A 13,468-nucleotide genomic window follows, 5' to 3' on the forward strand; every position below is an offset into this window, starting at 1 on the left:
TTGAAATAAACATGTGATGTAATTCACTGTTTGGCACCAGCATCACAGAGCAAATGTTTATATGAACCATATTACAAAATAAATTTTAAAAAGTGGAAGTAAAAGAAAAAGACTAATTAGGGTAGTGTCTGTGGTTCATTGTATATTCAGAAATCTGATGGCAGAGGGGAAGAAGCTGTTGTTGTGCCACTGAGTGCTTGTTTTCATGCTCCTGTAGCTTTTTCCTGATGGTAGCAGAGTGGTGGGAGTCCTAGAGGCTGCTTTCTTATAACACTGCCTCTTGTATATGTCCTCAATATCTGGTGTCTGTGATTTCACAGGCAGAGGTAACAACCCTGTGGAGTTTTTTCTTGCCCTGAACATTTGCTCCTCCACACCAGGCAGTGATACAACCAGCCAGAATGATAAATTATATTTAATTTAAAGATGGGGAAAGAGTTAAATTTGCCCTGAAAAATAATCAATTGAATGGGGTGAGAAACAAATCCTTCAATTGGCAATCCTGTAACATCAAAGCTCTTATCCAAATATGAAGTTTGTTTGGCAGATGCAGTTCTGATTACTGGCCATTTAATAGAAGCGCATTCTAATTTATAAGTAAGTAAACAGGAAAGAAAATGAAACCCTGCAGCTGTTCAACTTCCTGTTCGACAACAAATGTAAATCAAACATTTTGGAAACATTGCTGCAACAATTACTATGAAATTCGAGGTATTATAAACGTAAAACATTATTTTGCATTGTGATTATTGATGTGTTGTTTTAACTTAATTAAGCATGAAATATTTAAAGAAAAATGCATATATTTGTAACGTAGCTTGCAATTTGTGGAACGCTATGCAAGTAAAAATATTGTAAAGTTAATTAGGAGCTCTAATGGCAGCAAGAAAAGTAAGTTAGTCAGTTAACTATGTTACATCTGTCACAGTTCACAGTGGGCTTGACAAGAGCTCCATTTTACCTCTGAACAAAAGCAGCTGACTCTTCAATCTTGCCCCACCATTCAATTTGTTCTTGGCTGATTTGCTCTAAGCCTCATCTCCTCTTCTGTGCCAGTGAATAGCTCTCTGCTCCCCAGCCTTTCAACTACTTTCTCTTCAAATAGCCTCCTCAACCCTCGGGGTGGGGGAGGTGATGGGGGGAAGAATTTCAGAGATTCATCAACCTCTGTGAGAAGGTCCCCGTTCACTTGAATTTTACATGACTGTTCACTCAACTTGTCACTATGTTCCCCTCGTCTGAGATTCTCCTACTTCTGTCATGTTCACTTCAGATCTTATATCATTCTCTGAGATAATTCTCATTCTTGTCTAAATGGTGAGAGGCGTTTAAAACACAAGTTCAGCTTGTAAGGGTCAATGCAATATTTACAGTTATAGCATCACAAGGCATACAAAATAGCAAATTCCTGCTCTCACTTGAATTGAAACCCAATGAAAGATTTTGGGTAGATTGGCTGGTATGTAGCAAAGCAAGCAGAGACAAGGTTCCAGTGACCTGGAGTAAACACTGACTTTGAGTACAGTCTGTTTAGAGTTTTCATGTTGCCCCTGTGACTGTGGGTTTCCATTGAGTGCTCCAGTTTCTACTCACACCCTAAAGATACATGTTTCGATACATTAATTGGCAACTAACCTTCTTACTGTATAACTGTGGAGAGTTGATGAGAATATGGGGAGAATTTTTTTAAAAATCAGGATTAATGTCGGAATGGTATGAATGGCATATGGTGATAACACTGGCTTTTTTTTTTACAATTTAATTATTTTTAATGCATTATTTTCATTGTGGAATCTACATTTGTTAATAGTTTTATAAGCTTGCAAAATGTTTATATCAAATCAAGCATTATTTGGCAGAGTTCAGTACAAAATTCAATGTTCATACTTAAAACATAACCAATTTCACAGCAGTTACCTGGTGCAGCATTATATAATTAGCTTACACATACATTATATTTGCATGCACTTTTTAATATTTTGTATATCATTGCATAACATGGTGACTGTCTTTTAGACTGGGCACTCAAGTGGAGGTCAGGTCCATTTGTGAAGTTTAATTTTCTTGCAGACTTGGTTCAGCTAAATACACATGGTGCACATCATGAAGTCATCATAAGCAAAATTAACAACTCCTTGCTGAGAAGCGTCTCTTCTTCTGAAGGCATCAGTCAGTGCCCTGAATCTCACACAACAGGCCACATAATCATCAAATGAAATCTTCCCATGGGTGCTATATCTCTTAACGATTCCATTCAAACCTTGTGGAGATATTCTATAACCCATGGCAGCAATAGCTTGCTGTAGCTCCTGGGGTTCCACTGTTCCACTCCGGTCCCTGTCAAAAGCAGCAAAGTTCTGCCGCCAGCTACTTAGCACTGTCCAGAGTTCTTTGAACTCGCTAAAGCCCATGGTGGCAGATATATCTCGATCTAACATGGAAATCATTATTTTGCAAGTCTCCAAGCTGAATGGTTTGTAGCTTCCACTGATGACAGATTGAGTAAGACATCTCTGAAGTTCTTCAGCATCTATATGACCATCCTGACCAGCCACTGCAGCAAAGTATCCATAAAGTGGATCCTGCTGTTGGCCTGGGAATTGTCCATAGCCTCCAGCTCCAGGAGCTCCTGGGTACCCTGCACCGCCAGCTCCTGGAAATCCTGCACCACCAGGACCTCCTGGTGCACCACCATATTGAGGAAATTGCGCCCCGTATCCAGGATAAGCCATGACTGCCACGGTCCTGCTCGCTTCCACCCAGGATTCCCCACACGGAACAACACTGGCTTGTTGAGCTGAAGGGCCTGTTCTCTATTGTATCTCCTTGCGATTCTCTGACTCTACTTTGGCCTGCTACCAAAGACCAAAAGGTTGGCACATGGGTTTCTTTATTGACCTTAGACTGGGTACAAAAAAATAAACAATTTAAAACAAATTAAAAAATGCCTTTTCTGGTCCTTGATGTATCTGAGGCTAACTTCTCCCTGCCAAGTTTGCCACAAGGTTTCTGTGATGAATATCTGCCACTAATCATTGCCTGCTCTCGTTTATGAGGATTCAAGAGAAGGCATGCTATTTCTGCACAGAATTCTGCATGGTGAATCCTGATGAAGAGCTTCGGCTCAAGCCATCAACCATTCTTGACCCGTTGAATTCCCCCAGCAGATTGTGATTTGGCGTCAGGTTCCAACATCTGCAGTCTCCGATTTATTTCTGCTTCCACCTGTAAGTCAGCAAGGCCTCATCATTTCATCATGAGCAGAGGAGAACAATGAAGGATGATTCCTAAATATCGCGCTTGAACAAAACATTTATTGCATACTCTCAGCAACAATAGAAGGAATGCTGAAAGAAAATTAGCCTCCTATCCATGTCTGATATATAAGAACACACAAAGAATATAAAAATATAAAAATCCTGAAATAGATGGCATCAGATGTAAACGACTAGCCCTCTCATACATTTGTGCACACTCACTAATCTACATGGCTTCACTGTAAGGCACATGACATTTTCATATTAACTATTTAAACATGCCAATTTTCAACTTCATTATTTCTGCTTGACAATTCTCTGTGCAACATCAAAATGAAACAATAAAGCTTAATCCCATGACAATATCTACATCTTCGATCAGATTCAATAAGCGTTACCAATTGATTGTGGATAAGGCAGTAATCTGGAGGGGGCTTGGATTTAAATTCCTCCCGTGCAGCTGAGAATTTATCAAAATTGCCCCTTTGTTAAAGCATTGGTAAACTCAGCCTGACACTATTCAAGTCAATTCATAGAGATTAAACTTCATATTCACATACCTAAAGCCAAATCTTTTGTTGTCTGGACTGAAATAGTGAAGGGTCCTCTCCAGGCTAGAATACTGTTCGTGCCACCCATCAAAGTTATCATTTTGAGCCAATATTCATAGAAATCCACAGCAAAGTACCTACCCCTTTGGCTCACAGTATTTTGCCAACAGAATTTCCTATTCTACCAACTTTCTAAAATTTCCCTACTCTATTTTTCTCTGTTCCTATCTCATTAAAAAATCCTATTGTACCTGCCTCCACCACCATTGCTTGCAGTACACTCCATGCACCCACCATTCTCTGTGTGAAAACCTCTACTTACTCACAAGCACCTTAAAAATATGCCCCCTGGTGCTCGCTGTTTCAGCCCCAGGAAAAAAAGCCTCTGGCCCTCTATATGATCAATGTCTCTCATTATCTTTGTCCACCTCTATCAAGTCATCCTCCAGCATCCTCCATAACTCCAAAGAGAAATTACCAAGTTCACTCAACCTCAAATCCAGGCAACATCCTTGTAAATCTCCTCTGTGCCCTCTTTATGGCATTCACATCTTTTCAGTAATGTGACCAGAACTGAATACAATATTCCAAATGAGATGTAACCAAGGACTTGTAATGATGGCCAAAACACCTTTACACCTTCTAGGGCAATGTTTCTTCCAAATCCTTTTATTTTAGCATGTTGTTGCTGCTAGGATTGGCTTAACCATTTCACCACAGAGAGAAGGTACAAACACAAATTCAACAAAAATGCAAAGGGACTGCCCTTATAAAATGTTTACATTTCCAAGAAGTTAAGGCTCTCAAAGTTTTCTTCTGAGTATCATTTATGGTAAAGTCTTATGATAAACATCCTTCATGATGTTTGCTTTTATAAATATGCACCTGCAATTCTGACCTTCACAAGTTCTCCAAGAACACTGGGAGATTCTGCTATCCATATCCAAATGGTGGGAATCTGAACTACCAGAGGTACAGCTATTTTACTGTTGTCCTCCAGAGATGAGGAAATTGATGCCTCCTGGTTTCAGGGACAATTGTGGCTTCCTGGATCTTTCTGGGAAAGACATGAGATGAGCTTCTTTACATGGAAGCTGGCACATCTTTAACCTTTGGGTTTCTTGGTACTGCTATTGCAACCAGCTACTGAGAAGCTAAGGTGGCAGAAGCCCCTGGTATTGGGAGTGCTTTTCCCTCAATCACGCAGATCTTAACAATGCCCATCCAGTCTCTGCCAATTAAAGTGGCCCATGTGATTTCTCCAAATACAGCCAACTGTTCTACAGGAGTCAGGTTGAGGAAAGGGAACTCAAAGTAGTTTGGAAATTAAATCTTTCTTTTTAAAAATATTTTTATTGACATTTACAATTATTCAAAATTAAACTGGACAGTTATATTTTAAGATATAATTGCAGAAAAAAAAAAGGAATAAAGAAAAAATCCCTTTGGTCAAAACCCCTTCCATTTAGCAAGGATAGAAAAAAATCTAACATGTTGATATCAAGTAACAACTCAGAAATCAACAACACAACATCAAAATTTATATCAGTCTTAAAACTTTATGTGAGTGCTGCTAGACGAATAATTCTGATGCAAAGTCCACGTACTATACAACAGGCTTTAATTTGCTTTAACTTGTACACACCAGGGCCCAGTCCACTCCTGGCTCCACATGTTTGACTGCTCCCAAAGGGGCCGGCTCGAGTCTTTAAACAGGTCATTGATTGACAGCAGGCAAGTGGGGAGGGTGGGGGGCAGCCTGCCAGGTTGCCTACCTGCAGGTACAGTGGTTGCCCCCTGGTAGGAGTGTGGCCAGTGTAAAGATTCTATCACCACATTTTAGATTATGGTAATGGTTCATAAAAGGGCCCCAAGTCTTTAAGAAATTAGTATTTGAATCTTTATAGCATATCTAATTTTTTTTTTTCTAAATTTAAAAAAGACATTATATCATTTAACTATTGTGTGTGTAAGTGGAGTATTATCCTTCCATTTGATCAATATTGCATGTCTGGCTATTAATGAAGTAAAAGAATAAATTCGGTTTTGAGATGGTCAATAAAATGTCATCATTATCAGATAATCAAAACAGAGCAATGAAAGAGCAAGGTTCCAATTTAACCTTGAGAATCACCGATAGTGTGTGAAAAATATCTTTCCAAATTTTTTTTCTAGACAAGGCCAAGGCCAAAACATGTGAACCAAGGTAGCATCCACCATTTTCTCACATTTCTCACATAATGGATTTGTATCAGAATAAAAACAACCAAATTTAGCTTTAGATAAATGTACTCTATGGACCACTTTGATAGCATTAATCAAATTACAAATGGAATCCCAAACCTCTTCAGAAAATGAAAGATTCAACTCTTGTTCCCAATCGCTCTTGATCCCAACTAAAGAGGCTGTTCTTAAATCAAGCAAATTATTATAAATAAGAGATATTAAACCTTTGGGAGAAAGTTGAAAAACCAAAAGTAAATCAAGAATATTCACCCCAGGAATTTGCATAAAATCAGGAATCTCAGATTAGACAAAATATCTGACTTATAAATATCTAAAAAAATGTGTATTTGGTCAATTTAATTTTGCCACCAATTGTTCAAACAAAAAGCAAAGCTATTATGAATAAAAAGATCTTTGAAATATTTAATACCCAATCTGTGACAATCATTAAAATCTGTGTCTTGCAAAGAAGGTTAAAAAAAAGGTGATTATAAAAATACATTTTAAATATATATTTTACATTTTTTTTAAATTGTATTTACAGTATGGTAGAAGCCAATTCTGACTATTTAAACCCATGCTGCCCTAAATTAACCTACAACCCCGTATGTTTTGGATGGTGTGAGAAAACTGGAGAATCCAGGGGAAACAAATACAGATAAGGGGAAACCATACAATCTGCTTACAGTCAGCACCAGATTAGAACCCAGATTGTTGGTACTGTAATAGTATTGCGCTAACTGTTACGTTAATCATGCCACCCAAAGGAATTCCAGTCACCAGACACAAAGATACAGAGGTCCTGGAAGGAAAAAGGAAGAGTATCAGACATAAAGCTGGTGGAGGGCGAAAGTGGGGGATATTAGAACAATAGGAAATGAAAGTTACTCATTACATTAAGCACCAGTAACAGTCGCCAGTGTGAAAGACAGGTGACATCTGAAAAGGACTGGAATAAATAAAGTTTTATGTCCTATCTTTAACACAGGCATAGCCGGAACCTGTGTAGGTTTCCATGACAATCCTTCTTATCTGGAGGAAGAGAGTGAAGTTGAAAGTGTTTCTTCAGTTCAAAACAAGTTCAGCTCGGAGGAAGAGGGTGGATAAGGATTTATTTTGAGTCATTGTTCAAAGAAAGCTCCGGAGATCCCAGAGACCATCCTGGAGGAAGACCCACCATGCTTAATAATGTACACAGGAAATTATGCACGTTGTCCAGCTACTCTGGCTTACTGCAGAAATAAAGATTTATCGGAGTTGAAAACAACATTTATTTGTACAGTGACTTAAATTTCAAAAAGAAAATTCTCAGACTTCTTACTAACATTCTTCATTTTAATTTCAATCACCTCTGTTAATTTTAATTGGGGCTATTTTGTATGAAATCCTGGCATTTCACACAGGCATAGATAACAAATAAATTCAAATTCCAAAATGAATGAAAATGTAAGATATTATAATAAACAAAAGAAATCAAATTTAGCTGGTAGTTTTCCAATTAAAATGACAATGTGCCAATGTGCAGGTCAGATACATCTCCTGCCACATTGTTCACAAATTGTATCAGACTGACCCTATTGTCCTAATGGTTTCTTAATACAGCTGTTGTTCACTGATTGCTAGAATATGATAAAGTCACCAGAGCAATATGGATCATGGTTAGTTTCAGGTAAATTAGATTAAAAACTACATTTCCCATGATACATGTCTGTCCTGCATAAGACTATACTCAAAAGCTGGAAACCAACAAAAGGCAAATGCTTGGGAATTCATCTCCAGTTGCAGTAGGCATGCGTTATAATAACAATAATATGCGCCTACCTCAGATTCATTTCATTAACGTTATTGGAATAATTTTAGATTCAAAGAACAAACTACCAGAGGAGTTCAGTGGGTTGAGAATCATCTGCTGGGGGAAAAGAATTTTAGGTTGAGCCCCTGCATTAGGAAATGGAGGGGAATGATAAAGAGTGGAGAGGTAAGGCAGATACCAGTGGGTGGACTGAGGAGGGGTAAGGGAGAATGGCTGAGTGGTGGGGGTGGGGGGGGGGGGGCGAGTACTGAGGAGGGATGAAGGGGAGAAGGAGCCAGGTGAGGAGAGGTCAGTTCCTAACCCCCACAAATGCTGTTTGACCTGCTAAGTTCCTTTAGCAGTATAATTTTTGCTAACATGACATGCTTTGGGCTACTGAACAGGATGGGAATTTTGTGAAAAAATTGAAATCTGGAACAAAAACAGGAAAAGCAAAAAATAAACTGCATATCAGGAGAATAGGTGTAAATTTTCACTGGAAGTCAACACTTAACGTAGTGAAAAAGTTCGCTTGTAATTCCCTGGTCAAACATAAAGACAAGCATCAGTGAAACTTCTCGAGGTCCTCATTGATACCTGATGAATAAGATTGTTGTCAGTTTAATGAGAATTATGTAATTTAGTGTGTTTCTAATGAACGTTATTCCTCGCTGCTTCGGCTGAGCTGAGGAAAGAAGGGTCGTCGTACTGCCAATAGTGGTGGGAGTACAGGGGGAGTTTGCTGCTGGCTGGTTTCCAGAGCAAGAATATAGTTTTCAGATAAGATTCCTGCCTACGCACAAAGAAAAATGAGGCCACGCTAATTTTGGTCCACAGGCCTTTTTAACATGCTGATGTGGCTAGTGGCCACATTTGAGCTGCTCTTGGCTGCTGGCACAGATGCATGTGGGGATTGGACATCCCAGAAGTTGAGGTAAGACTGAAATGTCGGCAGTGTAAAAAACAAGCCCAAATATTTATTCTAGAACAATACATTGGTACATTTGATTTCTTCATGAGGTTAGGAGGTAACCGATTATTTCAGTTAACCACAACTATTTTGCTGCAGAGCTGGGTAATGCCTTAAATGTGCGGTTACTATTGTAATAGATGATATTTTTATTACAGCAAACTCATTCTTTGCAACATTTTGTACTGAAGAGCATTACAAATAAAAAATACTGCTTGAATAATCACTAATGTTTTAACTGACAGGATTTACCATATATTATGGCATACAAGGTGAGACTTGAAACTTAAAAATGTCATTCCAAAACTAGGAGTCATCATATACGCCAAGTATACAATGCAAACCTTGACAGCGAAGTCTCAGTGCTCCCCACAGGGTCCGTCTGCCCAGGCTTTAAACAGCCTGTCAATAGAGCAGACAGTGGTTTATTTTAAAATATGCTGATAAATTTTAAACCTATCTGGGTAATGTTCTTTTAAAATATTGTGATAACTTCACTCCACTGGTCAGCGGTAATTGCCAGACTTGGGGTAGTTTTATACAAGGAGTATAGCTCAAAATTTACATTGTAAGTGGAAATCCTGGGGTTGTCTTCTACAAGAGTTGTCTTATACACCAGCATATATGGTAAATCATCTCTGCTTGGACTGCCTGAAAGACCTGGCGAGATAGTAGAAAAATATAAAGGCATCAAATGAATATTTGCAAAGATGTGCTTGGGGATCTTAACTGCAAATTTATAGTAATTGACTTGAGATATTTCATTGTTCAATTCAAGAAAATTACAATTGAGTGCGTCATAAAGTATTGAATTTTGCTGTGCACCTGAATAAAAATAATCTACTGTAAAGAAAAAAAAATTTAATTAGAAGTCAAACAGGCCCTTCTGCCCAATTTGCTCATGATGACTAAGATAACTCACCCACACTAATCCTACGTTCAAGACACTATCCCTCTTAACCCATCCAATCCATGTATCCATCCAATTTTTTCTTAAATATTGCAATAGTACCTACCTCACCACCTTGCTCTTGACAGTCCATGAATCACCGTGCCCTGTGTAAAATAAATCACCCTGCAGGTTCCTGTGAAATCTTTCCTTCCTTGCCTTAAACCTATGTCCTCTGGTTATCGATTCCACTACTTTGGGCAAAAGACTCTCTGCGTTCACCCGATCTAGTCCTCTCACGATGTACTCAACAGTGCTGAAGATCACTAAAATAAATAATAATAAATATCTGACAGTGGTTTAAAAGCAGCAATTCAATGGTTCAAAGCCAAAGTATTTTCTAAACAATATTACTTTCTTGAGATTGGATTTTGACTTTTCACATTTGTATTCTACAGATACTGTAACTTGCATTTACATTTCCAGATTGATATGTTACATTGGTGATGTGGCCCTCAATGGAATGCATCATGACACAACTGACAGGAAAGTATTTTCATTGCAAGATTCATGATGTTATTGGGTCAAACTGTGCACCATGTGGTGAATTATTCATGTTTTTTTACACAGCAATCCTGCAATATTTCTATAATGAAGACCCTGCAATATGCTGGCATTGATCGTTCACACTGAAACAAGCAAAATCTGCAATTTTCCGGGTCAGTGCGCCTTTTTACACAGCAAGCCGGCATTGCGGTATCAAAAGAGGTGGGATATGTAACTCCACTTCATCAACGTCAACTGTGATGTATAACATACATGTCTGACATATCCTTCAAAACAAAACAAAATGGCAGTAGATCTTGATGTGGGTAGGTACTATCCATGAACATGTATAGCACTCTTTGAGCGCAGGCTAATTCCTGCGCATCATGCGTGATTTCATGATGCCGACATGGATGCAGAATCCATGCGAACAACATATTTTTGCGATCAGAGATACATTGGAGGAGAAATTGAAGAGAAGCAGGGAGCAATTTAAGGAACGTGGAAATGCACGTGGACCTTAAACACCATAGACAGATACATTTCCTTCTTGTGAGTCATATCACACTGCTGTCAGATAGAAAAATGTGGAAGAGAGAGAGAGAAAGAGACCACATGGGTACATATTTTGGCCTAATAACCTAAATAGTTTTGATGAAGGTAAGTGTATGTCTTTTTTCCGTATATTTCGGCATTCGACTTTGTATTGAAACTCATTGAGCCATACTTGAGGTGCAAAACTCGTTGTTGCTTTGTGGTGGTATGCTACCCCATGTGAATATCAATCCATAAGTAGTATTTTTGGTGTTGGTGTGGCCACTGACTGTGTGTTGGTATGTCAAATTACAGGAGCATTGAAGAGGACCCTGTTTAAACACTTTGTTGGCCTGCTGAGTGGTGTACGACTCTAGGAGATAATGAATGCATTTATAAAACATCGAGTCCACGCTGCTGAAGATCCAGCTGCGCTGGGTGGGTCATGTCTCCAGAATGGAGGACCATCGCCTTCCCAAGATCGTGTTATATGGCGAGCTCTCCACTGGCCACCGTGACAGAGGTGCACCAAGGAAAAGGTACAAGGACTGCCTAAAGAAATCTCTTGGTGCCTGCCACATTGACCACCGCCAGTGGGCTGATATTGCCTCAAACCGTGCATCTTGGCGCCTCACAGTTCACCGGGCAGCAACCTCCTTTGAAGAAGACCGCAGAGCCCACCTCACTGACAAAAGGCAAAGGAGGAAAAACCCAACACCCAACCCCAACCAACCAATTTTCCCCTGCAACCGCTGCAACCGTGTCTGCCTGTCCCGCATCGGACTTGTCAGCCACAAACGAGCCTGCAGCTGACGTGGACATTTACCCCCTCCATAAATCTTCGTCCGCGAAGCCAAGCCAAAGATATCCAATGCATGCAGGTGCCATTGAGAGCACATATATTCCCATCAGAGCACCCCCCCCCCACCCCACCTATGAGGACTCACTAGCCTACTACATTGTTCTACAGGTGGTTGTAGACCATAACTACTGGTAAGGATCATGCTTGAGTTACAATTATTGCTCTTTATTAATTAATGCGTTTCATCTGCCTATCTAAACACAGACATCTTGCTGTTCCAGCTTCATAGATGTGTGTGTGTGTTGGCCTGGGTGCATTCATGCTGCTTGAGTTTTAGTCAATTTGTCCATCAACAGAAAGGTCAAGGAACAAGGTGGGTGCATAAGCCACTTATACGTCTACATCACACATGTCAAACTCAGGCCCGCGGGCCAAATTTGGCCCGTGATATAATTATATTTGGCCCGCAAGATCATATCAAATATGTATTAGAGCTGCCCCGCTGGCCGCCGCGCCAGTATAGCGCATGCACAGCTAATACTACAAATCCCAGAATGCTTTGCAAATGCGTTGGCGCCGGCCCATCAGCCCGCTAATCGCCCCCACCTCCTCTCTTTACTTTCATTAGCATCTGCGACCTGTCATCCAACTCACATGTAATAAACCCCTTACACAAAATGGCCAAACGAAAGACAGAAAACAGGACCTTTCAAGACAGGCGGGAGGCAGACAATATGTTCATCACTTTAAAAGACAAACCTGTTTGTCATTGAAGTAAGTTGTTATTTTTTTGACTTGTTGGCTTGTGAAAAAAAATACATTTAAAAGGAGCTTAAAGGCTATAGAGAAATATTATTAATTGAATATTATATTTCTCATTTGTTAATGCTTCTTCTGGAAATAGTTTAACCAAAACTATTATTAAACATTTATTTTAATATTAAAAAGTTTAACATTAAGTATGTTGAAAGAAGTGAAAACATGCAGATGTTGTTGAAAATTTTCAATAACTATTTAGTTTGGCCCACAACTTAGTCCAAGTTTTTAATTTTGGCCCTCTGTGAATTTGAGTTTGACATGCCTGGTCTACATTGTTTTGCCTACAGAAATCCAAAACTGTTAATAAAATGGAGATCCCCGTGCATCTATTGGAGTCACAGTTTACGCGCTGAGGAAATGATTGATGAAGAGGTTCACTATCCGCAATTCACTCGATCACCGGCAGCGTAGCTACAAATTCCATTTGAACTGGGCAAGGATTGTGGTGGAAAATGCTTTTGGACATCTCAAAGCTTGCTGGAGGTGCCTGGCCAAGTGACTTGGGATTTGTACCACTTTTGTACCAGACACAGTGTTGCATGCTGTGTTGCACACAATATATGTGAGATCAACAGGAACACCTTGCCTGAGTGGAACAATGATTTACCTGATCTCTCTGAGGAGCCTGAGCAGGTTGCTTATCAGGGAGCACAAGCACCCAGTCTCCAGGCGAACCGTGAGCCAATTATGTCCCTTCTGAAAGAAATTAAGCGAGTAAATGACAACTTTTAGTAGATTTACCTAGTGCACTTGTTATAGAATAGTAGTGAATAGGAGGCATGTAAACGAAAATAAAAAAACTTTTAATTCAACTGCATTTAACTATTTACAACTGTGCACTAAAACCATTGATCGATAACCACTTGCAAAAGTCACATTACTGGAGCTGGAGGAGGGGGGTGATTGAAAAGACTCAGATGCCTCCTCTGAGTGTTTCATGAGGTCACTCTGCTCTGGTGTCTGATAGAAATACTGGCTATGGGGTTGATGAGTGTGGTAGTCATATGAGAATTTGTGGCAGTGACATGGGAGGTTGATGCTGTCAAGCAGAGGATGACATTTATGCCCCTCATGAGTGAGGC

General features: G+C 39.6%; 1 long non-coding RNA gene and 1 pseudogene across 3 annotated transcripts; one reads left to right on the top strand and one right to left on the bottom strand.

Moving 5' to 3' along the window:
* Positions 1 to 640: 640 nt before the first annotated feature.
* On the top strand, positions 641 to 13,198 carry LOC138751879 (uncharacterized). Of its 3 annotated transcripts, XR_011350243.1 has the most exons (5): positions 641 to 711; positions 10,172 to 10,404; positions 11,081 to 11,758; positions 11,849 to 11,940; positions 12,674 to 13,198. It is a non-coding gene; the product is annotated as an uncharacterized lncRNA (long non-coding RNA). The 3 variants fall into 3 exon arrangements; XR_011350242.1 differs by lacking the exon at positions 11,849 to 11,940; XR_011350245.1 differs by lacking the exon at positions 11,849 to 11,940 and having other exon boundaries at positions 11,081 to 11,304.
* On the bottom strand, positions 1,790 to 2,773 carry LOC138751877 (sorcin pseudogene; annotated as a pseudogene).
* Positions 13,199 to 13,468: the final 270 nt, after the last annotated feature.

The sequence above is a fragment of the Narcine bancroftii genome, chromosome 1 (assembly GCF_036971445.1).
Source record: "Narcine bancroftii isolate sNarBan1 chromosome 1, sNarBan1.hap1, whole genome shotgun sequence".
NCBI classification, from domain to species: domain Eukaryota; kingdom Metazoa; phylum Chordata; class Chondrichthyes; order Torpediniformes; family Narcinidae; genus Narcine; species Narcine bancroftii.